The sequence below is a fragment of the Panthera pardus genome, unplaced genomic scaffold, assembly GCF_024362965.1.
Source record: "Panthera pardus isolate Hobbes unplaced genomic scaffold, ASM2436296v1 HiC_scaffold_11, whole genome shotgun sequence".
In the NCBI taxonomy this organism is placed as follows: Eukaryota; Metazoa; Chordata; class Mammalia; order Carnivora; family Felidae; genus Panthera; species Panthera pardus.
This window is the reverse complement of record NW_026526666.1, coordinates 45,147,433-45,160,541: the sequence shown is the minus strand read 5'-3', so window position 1 is coordinate 45,160,541 and position 13,109 is coordinate 45,147,433. Positions and strand designations below refer to the sequence as shown.

The following is a 13,109-nucleotide window of genomic DNA, read 5'->3' as shown; positions in this document are numbered from 1 at the left end:
AATAATCCAGTAAAGAAATGGGCAGAAGACATGAATAGACACTTCTCCAAGGAAGACATCCAGATGGCCAACCGACACATGAAAAAATGCTCAAGATCACTCATCATCAGGGAAATACAAATCAAAACCACAATGAGGTACCACCTTACACCTGTCAAAATGGCTAACATGAACAACTCAGGCAACAACAGATGTTGGCGAGGATGTGGACAAAGAGGATCTCTTTTGCATTGTTGGTGGGAATTCAAGCTGGTGCATCCACTCTGGAAAATAGTATGGAGGTTCCTCAAAAAACTAAAAATAGAACTACCCTACAATCCAGCAGTTGCACTACTAGGCATTTATCCATGGGATGTAGGTGTGCTGTTTTGAAAGGACACATGCACCCCCATGTTTATAGCAGCACTATCAACAATAGCCAAAGTATGGAAAGAGCCCAAATGTCCATCGATGGATGAATGGATAAAGAAGAAGTGGTATATAGATAAAATGGAGCATTACTCGGCAATCAAAAAGAATGAAATCTTGCCATTTGCAACTACGTGGATGGAACTGGAGGGTATTATGCTAAGTGAAATTAGTCACTCAGAGAAAGACACAAATCGTATGACTTCACTCATATGAAGACTTTAAGAGACGAAACAGATAAACATAAGGGAAGGGAAACAAAAATAATATAAAAACAGGGAGGGGGACAAAACAGAAGAGACTCAAATATGGAGAACAAACTGAGGGTTACTGGAGGGACTGTGGGAAGGGGGATGGGCTAAATGGGTAGGGGCATTATGGAATCTACTCCTGAAATCATTGTTTCACTATATGCTAACTAATTTGGATGTAAATTTTAAAAAATAAAAAATAAAATTAAAAAAAAAAACAGTTCTAATTCTGGATGAAACTAACGTGGGTAACCCAGAGCACGTAACTTTTCTTTCTCTCTGGAGATAAGAATAGTATCTACTTCATAAATTTAAAATTAAATGAGATTATACATGCAAAGAACATGTTAGTCACTGAAAATTACTGTGGTATTTTTCATCATGACCATCTCTGCTACCACCAGTACTATAGTACTTCCAACATTTTTATTGTGAGCTCAAAAAATTTATCATTCTTATAACTTTTTCACTATTTCAGCTATGAGCATGATTCATATAGCTAGCTGGATTATTTGTGTTTTTTTTTTCTTCTGACATTGTATAATAAATTTTATTACCCTCCCCCCCAAAAAAGAAACAAAATAGACAAAGGGGAAAAAAGAGAGAGACAGAGACAGAGAGAGAGAGAGAAAAAAAAAAAAACAAAACAACAAGAAACAGACTCTTAACTATAGAGAACACACTGATGGTTACCAGAGGGGAGGTAGGTAGAGGGATGGGTTAAATAGGAAATGGAGATTATGGAGTATAATTGTGAGGAGCACTGGGTGTTATAGGTAAGTGATGAATCACTAAATTCTACTCATGAAATCAATATTATAGTATATGTTAACTAACTAGAATTTAAATTAAAAGTTGACATAAAAAACTAAAAAAAATAAGTCATCCTAAGTGAGTTATAAGAGCAATAAGATCATTCTTCATAAGTCATCTTTAAAATCAAAACAATATTTAAGAGTCCCAACCAAGATAACTACTAAAATGTATTCATAATATATAAAGAAAAGATAAACAAAAGAAAATAAAACCAGACTAAAACTCAATAGAGTCCTGTTTATCCTCCCCAGTAAGAGCTTGGAATCCATAGGAAGAAAACTTCAGCCAAGAGTGTTTCCAAATACAGAAATATTAGTCTGTGACCATGACCTCTACTGTGGTCAACCTGTTAATACACTTAGATACCACCATTGCAAAGAGATAATTTCATATAAGAAGAATGTTTTGGAGAGGTTATCAAAAACCTGATGACTAGGAATCATCCAGAACTGATAAAGGAGAAGCCAATTCCTAGATGCATAAAGCTCTGCAAATCTTAAGTTGGATAATAAAAAGGAATAGATTCTGACAAGTGTCAAAGTAAACACCTTCATAAAACAGAGATATCTTAGGTTTACATGTAGTAAGAGAAAAAATAAAGATAACCTATAGGGGAACAAGTAGCCTGATAGTTTACTTTTCAACAACAACAATGAAAGCCAAAAAAGATAAAAATACATTCAATGAATCAATAGAAAATATCTACCAGCCTAAAATGACATGCCCAACAAAAGTATATTGGAAGTATTAGAGGGAAAAAATCTCCCCAAACTCTCTCTTAACCTGCATTCCTTTATTTTGTTTGTTTTAATCTACAGTTACAGAGGCATTAATCAACATCTAATGATCCTTGGCTGTCCTTTCAACTCTAAGTAAAACATATTAAATATTTCTCTATATTTGAGTAATTACCAACTAAATTTCTTTAAGTTTTTAAATTTAATTCCAGTAAACATAGTGTTATATTAGTTTCAGGTATACAATACAGTGATTCAATAACTCTATACCTTGTTCTATACTTCATGATAAGTGTACTTTTTAATCCCTATTAGCTACTTCACACATTCTCCCCTCTCCTTGGCTGTGGTAACCATCAGTCTGTTCTCTATGGTTAAGAGTCTGTTTCTTGGTGTGTCTCCTCTTTATTTTTTTTTCCTTTGTTCATTTGTTTTGTTTCTTAAATTCCACATATGAGTGAAATCATATGGTATTTACCTTTCTCTGAGTTATTTTACTTAGCATAATACCTTTAGCTCCATCCACATTGTTTCAAATGGCAAGATTTTGTTCTTTTTAGCTGAATAATATTCATTTTACATTTATATAACACTTCTTTACCTGAAACTTTATTGAATATGTCATATGCAAATATCTTCTCCCATTTCGTAGGTTGTCTTTCAGTTTTGTTGGTTGTTTTGTTGTGCAGAAGATTTTTATTTGATGAAGCCCCAATAGCTTATTTTTGCTTTTGTTTCCCTTGACTCAGAAGACATATCTAGAAAAATGTTGCTAAGGCCAATGTTAGAGACAATACTACCTGAGCTCACTTCTAGGATGTTTTATTGATGCAGGTCTCACATTTAGGTCTTTAATCTACTTTCAATTTATTTTTGTGTATGACGTAAGGAAGTGATCCAGTTTCATTTATTTTTATGTAGATGTCCAATATTGTCTACAGCATTTGTTGAAGACACTGTCTTTTTCCCATTGCATATTCTTTCCTGCTCTGTCAAAGATTAATTGACCATATAGTTCTGGGTTCATTTCTGTGTCTTCTGTTCCATTGATTTTGGTGTCTGTTTTTGTGCCCGTACCACACTTTTTTGATTACTATAGCTTTGTAGTATAACTTGAAGTCTGGATTATGATACCTCCAACTCTATTTTTCAAGAATGTTTGACTACTTGGGGTCTTTTTTGGCTTGATCTGCCTGTACGTCTGTCACCCCATTGATCACAGGGTTGATCCAGCTGATCTGGGTGGGTAGGCAAGTACTCCCCTCCTCCCTCACTGCTCCACATGCATATGGCTCCCAAAGCTGTTGGCTAGGAGAAAGGATGATTTATTCTGATAGAGAAGGACTGTTATTTGGTCAAAGGTAAATGAATAGCTGTGTTCCCTTGCTAGAACCTCCAAACAAGCTCTCAACTAAGTTTGATGTGGGGTGATCTGATTGCGGTTTCATTGGAAGAACCCCAACTGTCAGGATTTTATCTTGAGATGGCAGTTTCTCCAGAAAGAAATATGTAATCTCCATACCGGAGAATAGAAGACTACTATTTTGTAGATAAGGTAACTGGAAATCTCATAAAATTTTAACAAATTCCTACAGTTTTGTTAAAATACACCCCACCATAAAATATCCCAGGTCTGTAGTGTAAGGATTGTTTAATTTAACCTCTCCAGAGAATAGAGTGGAGATGAGGGACTAACTGGAGAAGAGAATGTCAGCTGTCCAGAAGTTCAGCATCAAGTAGGAAAGTTTGATTCTAAAACTGAGATTCAATAAATGCTCCTATTTGTAGCAGCACTTACGCTTCTACTTATACAGGTTCCTAGCATCTTTAATTCCCAACAAACCTGGGTTCTGCGCTATCAATCAGCCTTCCTCTTGGGCTATCAGGAGAGGCTACATAACAGAGGTTGGCAAACTTCTTCTTAAAGAGACAGACAACAACTTGGGACCAGATTTTTTTTGCAGAGTCACAGGCCTGGACTTCTTGGAATACTGACTCTTCAAATATGAAAAAGAAAACTTTTGCCTAATTTAAGCCATCATTTTGGGAGTTCTCTATTACTGAGAACTGAATCCAATTATGACTAAGACATACAAATATATAGTTTGTTCTCTTAAATAAATTATCAAATTAGATAAAGCCTTCAGGAAACTATAATATAATAGTGATGATTATGACTCTCCTTATCTTGCTCCTAGTCTGAATAGGATCACATATTATTTTCAAATATATATAAATGAATTTAATCATATTTACTGAGAAATAGAATCTAGGTATTTTAAATGTTATATATAATGAACCCCGACTTCTGCTAAAGTCCAATTTATTGCAACCACGGTATTCAAACAGCTCCTACTTTAATACTATATATTTAAAAAGTTTATAACCATACAATTCATACAATCATAATAGATTTTTCTTAGAAAACAAGATGAAATCTGTCTTTTTGAAAACGTCATCCCTATACTTGACACTTTTTTCTATTTCAAATACTATCTGTATATAGTTTACATAAACTAATAGTGTTCCATACATATACTATTTCCATATGCTATGTCAGATACTATTCAATGATTTTAAATTACCCTTAACTCTTTTGATACTTAAAAATTCAGGTTCCTCTATTTCTTTCTTAATGTGAATGTAGGATACTTCATTTTTGTACCCCCTTATATTTTTAATCAACAAATTGAGCTAATACATATCACCTAAAATACAGAAGTCACAGAAATTTGGTTAGGAGTAGTTGGTGAATCTATATTGCTGGCAAAGCTGTTTTATGAGGGCACCCAGGGATAAAATTTGGTTAGGAATAGTTGGTGAATCTATATTGCTGGCAAAGCTGTTTTATGAGGGCACCCAGGGAAGGGAAGGGAAAGAAACCATTTTGAAATATACCAGAGTACTCTGTTCTTAACAAAGCTTGCTCCCAGATAAAATTATTTAACCAGAGCCTAACCTGCTGTGGTATTATAAGAGCCTAACTGATCTGCAAGAAAGGAAAACCCAAATCCAACCCACTCCAGCAATCCAGTCACACATAGGGGATGAGGGGGGAGAAAAAACAAAAACTCTTACGAAGTTCACAGTCCATAAGCATAGACTCATTAAAAGATTGAAACTTAATCACAGTACTAAAGTTACCCTCATCCACACCATAAAATTAAGGCCTATTTACAATTGTTCTTTTTACCCAATATATCATGTCTAGGTATCAGGAAAAAAATTACAAGGAATATCAAAAGGGGAAAAAACCCACAATTTGAAGAGACCAAGCAATCATCAGAAATATGTGGCAGGGATGCTGGGATTATCAGACCAGAACTTAAAACAACTATAAATAATATGCTAAAAGCTTTAAAGTATACAGCATATAAAAGCAGATAAGAAACGTGAGCAGAGAGATGTAAATCCTAAGAAAGAATAAAAAAATAAATGCTGTGTAACAGAAATGATGAATGTTCATGATGGGCTTGTTAGTAGCCTGGACATGGCTGAACAGCAACTTTCTGACCAAGAGGTCAATTAAAATTTTTCAAAAGGAAAAGGAAAAGATAACAAAGACTGAGAAAAGCAGAACAGAACATCCAAAGTCTATACGACAATAAAAGTGTAGTAATGTATGATGGGAATATCAGAAAGAGAAGAAAGGGATAAATGAAAAGCAGAAATATTTGAAACAATAATGGTGAAAAGTTTCCCTGAATTAATGTCAGTCATCAAACCATATATCCAGGTGACTCATAGACAACAAAGCAGAAAAAATGCAAAAAATTCACTGAGGCATATTATTTTTAAACTACAGAAAATCAGAGATAAAGCAAAAAATCTCTAAATATTTTTGTGTGTGTGAGAGAGAGAGAGCATGCACACACAAGCGGGAAAGGGGCAGAAAGAGGGGACAGAGGATCCAAGGGCTCCTGCTGACAGGAGAGAACCCATGCAGGGCTTGAACTCCAAAATGGCTCAAATTCGAAAACAGGGCTCTAACTCGCAAATCGGGAGATCATGACCTAAGCCGAAGCAGGAAGCTTAACCGACTGAGCCACTAAGGTGCCCCAAAGCAAATAGTCTTGATAGATGTAAAAAGATAAGAATTATATATGTCTTTTCCACAAAAATTATGCAAGAAGAAAATGAAGTAAAATGTTTACTATTGGAAGAAAAAAGAAAGAAAGAAAGAAAGAAAGAAAGAAAGAAAGAAAGAAAGAAAGAAAGAAAAAAAGAAAGAAAGAAAGAAAGAAAGAAAACACCAACCCAGAATTCTATTCACTATTAAATTACCCTTCAAGGTGAAGGAAAAATAAAGACTTTTTCAGACAAACAAAAACTGAGGAAATTTGTTGCTAGTACCTGCCTTGCAACAAATGTTAAAAGAGGTTCTTTAGAAAGAAGAAAAATAAAATAGGTCATTACCTTGGACCTATAAAAATTAAGGAAGAGCACCAATGAAGGAATAAATGAAGCTAAAGTAAACTTTTATTTGTCTTTTTTTAAAAAAACCTTTATTTTTCTTATTCTTAATTGATCTAACAGATAACATTTCAGACAACATTTTGTTCAAAATAATACCAATAATATATTCAATTATGTAGATGTTTATATGTGCGTACACACACAAATTATATATATGTATATAGATATATATCTAATGTATGCTTTATACATGGGTAAAATGAAAGAAATGATACAAGGGACAGGAGGAAGGAATTAGGATTGTTTTGTTATTATAAGGTATTATAAGGTACTAACACTACCTGTGAAGTACTATAGTATCATTTGAACATGGGCTTGATTTGCAAAAACATGATTGGAACTAGAGTGTATTATGCTAAACGAAATCAGTCAGTCAGAGAAAGACAAATATCATACGACTTAACTCATATATGGAATTTAAGATACAAAACAGATGAACTAAAGGAAGGGAAGAAAAATAAAATAAAAACAGGGAGGGAGACAAACCATAAGAGACTCAAATACAGAGAATAAACTGAGGGTTGCTGGAGGGGTTTTGGGTAGGGGGAAGGGTTAAATTGGCAAGGGGCATTAATCCCTTGGGATGCTGGGATGAGCAGTAGGCGTTATAGGTAGGTGATGAATCACTAAAATTCTGTTCCTGACATCATTATTACAATATATGTTAACTAGCTTGGATGTAAATTTTAAAAATAATAATAAAAATAATTTTAAAAAAATGAAAGTGGGCTTGGGTTATCTGCAAATGTATATTGCAAACTCTAGGGCAAACCTTAAAAAAGTCAACAAAAAATTTTAAAAAGGAAGGAGTATAACTGATATGCTAAGAAAGAAGAGAAAATGAAATAACAGAAAATAATTAAAACTACAACGGGCAGAAAAAGAGTAAAAAACAAAATAGGAACAAAGAACAATGACAACAAACAGAAAAAAAGTAATGAATATGGTAATAAATTAATCTAGGTGTATCAATAATCACTATAAATGTCAATAGTCTAAATGCACAAATTTAAAAGACAGATATTGTCAGAGTGTATTAAAAAAACGCAACTATATGTCGTCTAAAATATAATAGATTAAAAGTAGAGTACTAGAGAAATTTGTACCTTACTAACACTAATTAAAAGAAAGCAGGAGTAGCTATATTAACTTCCAAAAAAGGACTTCCAAGCAAGGAAAGTTGTCAGCGTATTGCATAATAATAAAGGGGTAAAATTTCCAAGAAGATATCACAGTGCTTAACATGTATGTGCCTAATGAGCATATGAAACTAAGTGAGGCAAAAACTAATAGAATTGCAAAGGGAAACAGATTAGCCCACTATCATAGGGGGACAACTCTCTATCAGAAATGGACAGCTACAACAGGCAGAAAATCAGTACAAATATAGCTGAACTAAATGGCACCATCAATCAACAAGATATAAACTGACAGTAGAATATATATTTATTTAGGCTCACATCGGACATTCACCTAGACCACATTTCTGGCCTATTCAACTAGACCACATTCTGGTCTATTCTGGTTCAAAAACATACCTTAACAAACTTAAAACAAATAAATCATACAATGTCTGTCTCAGATCGCAAAAGAATGAAATTAGACATTAATATTAGAAAGATAGGTCACCTGGGTAGCTCAGTAGGTTAAGCTTCCAACTCTTGGTTTCAGCTCAGGTCATGAACTCGTGGTTTGTGAATTTTAGCCCTGCCATCGGGCTCTGTGCTGACAGTGTGGAGACTGCTTGGAATTCTTTATTTTCCTTTTTCTCTATCCCTCCCCACTCGCTCTCTCTGTCTCTCTCTCAAAATAAATAAACTTAAATTTTTTTTTTTTAATTAACAGAAAGATACCTGGAAATTTTCAAGATACAGAGAGAAAAATGACATACTTTTAAATAATGTAAGGGTCAGAGAAGAAATCTTCAGGGAAATTTTAAGATATTTTGAACTAAAAATGAAAACACAACTTATCAAAATTTGTGGAATGCAGTGATAGTAGTACTTAGAGTGAAATGTATAGCATTGGCAGCATATGTTAAAAAAGAACAAAAAGCAAAAAAGCAGTAATCTCAGCTTCCACCTTATGAAACTAGAAAAAAAAAAAGGCAAATTAAACTCAAAGTAGAACGAATGAAAGGAAAAGAAGGAAAGAAGGAAAAGAAATGAAAATAAGAGGAGGGTCACCCAGATGGCTCAGTTGGTTAAGTAAGAGACTATTGATTTTGGCTCAGATTCAAGCCCCCCCAGATCAGGTTCCATAATGACAACATGGAGCTTGCTTGGAATTCTCTCTCTCCCGTCTCTCTGCCCTTCCCCAGATAGTGTGTGCTCTCTCTTACTCAAAATGAATAAATAAAAAAAAAAAAAGAAATTATATGAATTCTCTACAATTTCTTCTAGTGGATAGGAACAGTCTCCCTAACTCTTCTATAAAGCCAGCTGCACTAATATGAAAAGTAGACAAAGACATACAAGAAAAAGCCACAGACCAATATCATGCAGAAACATAGATGTAAACATTTTAAATGAAATACTAGCAAATCAAATCCAACAATATATAAAAGGAATCATACACTACTACACAAATGGATTTATCCCTGGTATGCAAGGCTGGTTAAACATTCAAAAATCAATTCATTAAATCCATTAAATAAACAGGGAAAGAAAGAAAGAAAGAAAGAAAGAAAGAAAGAAAGAAAGAAAGAAAGAAAGAAAGAAAGAAAGAAAAAGAGGGAGGGAGAAAGGAGGAAGGGAAGAAAGGAGGGAGGGAAGGAAACAATCAGATGATCCTAATCAATAGATGCAGAAAAAACATTTAACAAAATTCAATACCTATTCATGCTAAAAATTCTCAGAAAGATAGGAATAAAGGAGAATTCCCTCAACATGTTAAAAATAGTATCTACCATTGGGACACCTGGGTGGCTCAATAGGTTAAGTGTCTGACTTCAGCTTAGGTCATGATCTCACAGTTCATGAGTTCAAGCCCCACATTGGGCTCTGTGCTGACAGCTCAGAGCCTGGAGCCTGCTTTAGATTCTGTGTCTCCCTCTCTCTGCCCTCTCCTGCTTGAGCTCTCTCTGTCTGTCTGTCTCTCTCTCTCTATCTATCTCAAAAATAAATAAAACATAAAAATAAATAAATAAATAAATAAATAAATAAATAAATAAATAGATAGATAGATAGATAAATAAATAAAAATAATATGTACCAAAAATCTTTACCGCTGATATCATACTTAAAAATGCAAAACTAGAAGCTTTCTCTCTAAGATGAGGTCCAAGGTAAGGATGACCTCTCACCACTCCTTTTCAACATCTGTACTGGAAGTTCTAGCTAATACAACAAGACAAGAAAAGAATATTGAAGGTATATAGACTGAAAAGGAAAAAATTGCCTTTCTTTGTGAATGATTGTCTATGTAGAAAATCTAAAAAAAAAAAAAACCTGACAAATAAACAAACAAATAAACAAACAAACAAACAAACAAAAAACCTCCAGGCACTAAATAGCAATTATAGCAAGGTTGAAAAATACAAGGTTAATGCACAAAATTCAATCACTTTCTGATGTACCAACAATGAAAGAGCAAAACATAATACCATACATTAGTACACCTGAAAATTAAGTATTTAGGTTCAAATCCAATAAATATGTATAAGATCTATTTGAGGAAAACTACATACAAAAATCTGATGAACAAAATCAAAGAAGAATTAAATAAATGAGAGATTTAATGTTTCATAGAAAGGAAAAGTCACTATTGTCAAGATTTTAGTTCTTCCCAATTTATCTATAGATTCAATGCAAGATCAAAATCCCAGTAGATTATTTTGTGGAGAGCGACACACTGATCTTAAAGCTTCCACTGAAAGGCATAAAGAACCCAGACTCAGTAATACAACATGGAAGAACAAAATTGAAGGACTGACATTATCCAACTTCAAGATTACTAAAAAGCTACAGTAATCAAGACATGGAGGTATTAGCAAAAGAACAGATAAATAGATCAATGGAACAGAATAGAGACCTCAGAAATAAACATATATAAATAGAGTCAACTAATCATTGACAAAGGAACAAAGACAATACAACGCAACAAAGACAGCCTCATCAAGAAATATGCTGGAACATCCATTTGCAAAAAATAAATAAATGAATCCAGATACAAACCTCATTATTTCTTTCTTGAAAATAATCAAAATGGATCTGTGACCTAAATGTAAAATGCAAAGCTATAAAACTCTTACAAGATATAACATTGGCGAAAAACTAGATTACCTTGGATATGACAAAGACTTTTTAGATGCAACACCAAAGACACAATCTATGAGAAAAAAAATTGATAAGCTTGATTTCCTTAAAATTAAAAACTTCTGCTCTGCAAAAGACAAAGTCAAGAGAATGAGAAGACAAACTATAGATTAGGAGAAACTATTTTCAAAAGACATACTTAATAAAGAACTGTTTTCCAAAATTAACAAAGAATTCTTAAAATTCAACAGTAAGAAAACAATACAGTTTAAAAAAGGGTCAGATACCTTAAGTAACATCTCACCAAAGAAGGTTTACAGATAGAAAATAAACATATGGGGGACACCTGGGTGGCTCAATCAGATAAGCAACTGACTTCAGCTCAGGTCATGAACTCAGGATTGGTAGGTTCAAGCCCCACATCAGGCTCTGCACTGACAGCTAGAGCCTGGAACCTGCTTTGGATTCTGGTCTCCCTCTCTCTCTGTCCCTCCCTTGTTCGCGCTCTGTCTCTCTCTGTCAAAAATAAATAAACATTTAAAAATAATAATAAAACACTTTCTTTAGAAAATAAACATATGAAAATGCAAATCAAATCAGTAGATATCATATGCAAATCAGTAGAATGCAAATTAAAATAGCAATGAGATACCACTACACATCTATTAAAATAGCCCAAATCTGAAACAATGACAATAGCAAATAGTGGCAAGGAAGCAATGAACCAGAAACCCTCATTCGCTGCTGGTGGGTATTCAAAATGATACAGTCACTTTGGAAAAGAGTTTGGCAGTTTCTTATAAAACTAAATAAATTTTTCCATACAGTCCAGCAATCATGTTCCTTGGTATTTATCCAAAGGTGTTGAAAACTTAGGTCCACACCAAAACCTGTACATGGATGTTTATAGCAGCTTTATTCGTAATTGTCAAAACTTGAAAGTAACCAATATGTTCTTCAGAAGGGGAATGGATAAAAACAGGTACATCCAGACAATGGGATATTATTCAGCTCTAAAAATAAATGAGCTTATCAAGCCATGAAAACACAAGGAGAAACCTTAAATGCATGTTACTAAGTGAAAGTCAATTTGAAATGTCTACATATTGTATGACTGCAACCATATGATATTCTAGAATAGGCAAATCCATGGAGACAATAAAAAATCAGGGCTTCCAGGGGTTAGAGGTGGAAAGAGAAATGAACAGGAAGAGGAAAAGAATTTTTGGAGGCAGAGAAAATACACTATATAATTCAATAATGATAATGCATACCATTATACATGTGTCCAAGCCATAGAATATATAACACAGAGTATATTATAATGTAAACTATGGGCTTTGGGGTATCACTACGTGCCAATTTAAGTTCATCAGTTTTAACAAAGGTACCACAGTCTGATGGGGAATGTTTATAATGGGAGAGGCTATAAATGAGTAGAGGTTGGGAGTATATTAGAAATCTCTGTACCTTCTGTTTAATATTGATATGTAACTTAAACTGCTCCAAAATAAAATAAAGTCTTATTTTTAAAAAATATAAACTAAAAGGTATGAAGAAAATGATAAAAGGCATACAAGACCACATAAACTAGAAGTAGACAAGTTTAGAAATACAATGATAAGATTCAGAAAAGAACCAGAATGTTAAAATTCATTTTAGAAATAAATACTAAACTAGAAGGAGCATAATAAACAGAAGATGCCTTAAGGGAGAAATAAAAGATGAAAATAGATATTTTAAAATTGAAAGGAAATAAAATTATTAGAAAAGGAGCTAATAATATACTATGATAACACTAAGTACCTATTCAACAATTATTTTAAATATACATCTCCAGAATAAATACAAAAAATATCTTCAATATATTTTAACTTTATTAAATATGTTCTCAGTTGAAAGTAATTTATGTATAGCAATTCTAAACTGTTTGTGTCCACTGGAATTAAGCTAATGAGCAAAATTACTGATAATGTTGGCAACCAAAAGTCACATGTGGAAGGAAAGTACAGAAAGTATAGAAAGTAGAGAGAAGTACAGAACCCCCTTCTTGGATTAGCATTAGAGGTGTCAGTATGAATTCATGACGTGAAAGATAAACCATTTCCTATTCTGTCTGCCAAAATGGCCTAGGAAACGACACTCTAGTAACAATGAACATATCC

At 33.4% G+C, this 13,109-nt stretch overlaps 1 protein-coding gene across 3 annotated transcripts in view; it reads right to left on the bottom strand.

Annotated features, from left to right (window-relative positions):
* LRRIQ3 (leucine rich repeats and IQ motif containing 3) overlaps positions 1 to 13,109 on the bottom strand; it is a 220,676-nt gene that overhangs the window by 141,761 nt on the left and 65,806 nt on the right. The window lies entirely within an intron of this gene.